Below are 1,192 nucleotides of genomic sequence, written 5' to 3'. Positions count from 1 at the left end.
GGCATTCAGACTTCGAACATAGTGATTGATCTCCAGGATACAGGGAAATCTCTTTTCTTTTCATCAGTGAGAAACTACTTTTGTACTGCCTGAGACTACATCAACAAGTTTCCAATCAAGGATGATGTGTTGAGATATGCTCAAGTTGCTAGGATAGATGCATAGTTTTTTTCCAAAGGTTTTTCTTGGTAAAGTTTCCTATCATGTTATTGAAGGAAGAGAATGAAACTACAGATGAGGTGGTGAATGAGCTTCAGAGGCTGTTCACCGCTTCTCAGGTAGATAACACTTTGGCTACAAATCAAGATGCAAGTTGGGCACAAATATCAAGAATTCGTAGAGCCGATGTATAACCGATTTTCTCTAGTAACGCTCTGTTCTCACCATATAGCGTAGTAATGCAGAGTGTGAACGGGTTTTCAGTCTCGTGAAAAAAAAAAAAAAAAAAAAAAAAAAAACTTACAGAAAATAATAAAAACAGAACAGAGTTCAGATCATCCACGTCCAAAGAATCTCTGGAGTGTATCTCTGTTTTGAAGACCAGGAGTTCTGGTCCCTGTTATGGCAAAACATTTTCTCACGACCTTTTGCAGGACGCTAAAAAGGCCACAAGTCACAACTATGACTTTGGAGTCGAACTAGCATGTGATGCGCAGTGTGTAATATATTATTTCTTGCCGGTGTTACGTTAAACAGCTTTTATTGTGTAAAGCCATTTTCAGTTATCGCATATCTGATTAATTTATCAAGGGAGTCCTGTTATGTCTGTTCCACACCAATATTCACTACGCCTGTTGCTGTTTAACAATTTCTTCTTTGTCCATCTACAAATCATTGTTATATGATGTAAGTAGATGTAATTTCATGAAGTATCCTGTTTAAAGCATGAAAGATTGTATTTTGTAGCCCAGAAGTATTATTATTTTCGTCAGGCCGACGTCTGTCGAAACCATTAGATTCTGTGTCGTGCTTGATTTTTACTGACAGCCAATTTCGAAAGAGGGAACGTATGAATATCCCTCGTCAGAGATTGCACATGCTACTAGTTTAAACACACCACATGTAAAAATTTAAAAGAAAAATCAATTATGACGGTACAATGCACGAATTTTTTGGTTTTCGTTACCTGTAATAATGGCTAAGATTGCACCTTGTTGCGATTAAGTGTACTCGGTGAAGTTTGCATTTACAG

This window comes from Schistocerca gregaria, chromosome 2 (assembly GCF_023897955.1).
Source record: "Schistocerca gregaria isolate iqSchGreg1 chromosome 2, iqSchGreg1.2, whole genome shotgun sequence".
In the NCBI taxonomy this organism is placed as follows: domain Eukaryota; kingdom Metazoa; phylum Arthropoda; class Insecta; order Orthoptera; family Acrididae; genus Schistocerca; species Schistocerca gregaria.
The sequence above is the reverse complement of the archived record's forward strand: the minus strand, read 5'-3'. Positions refer to the sequence as shown.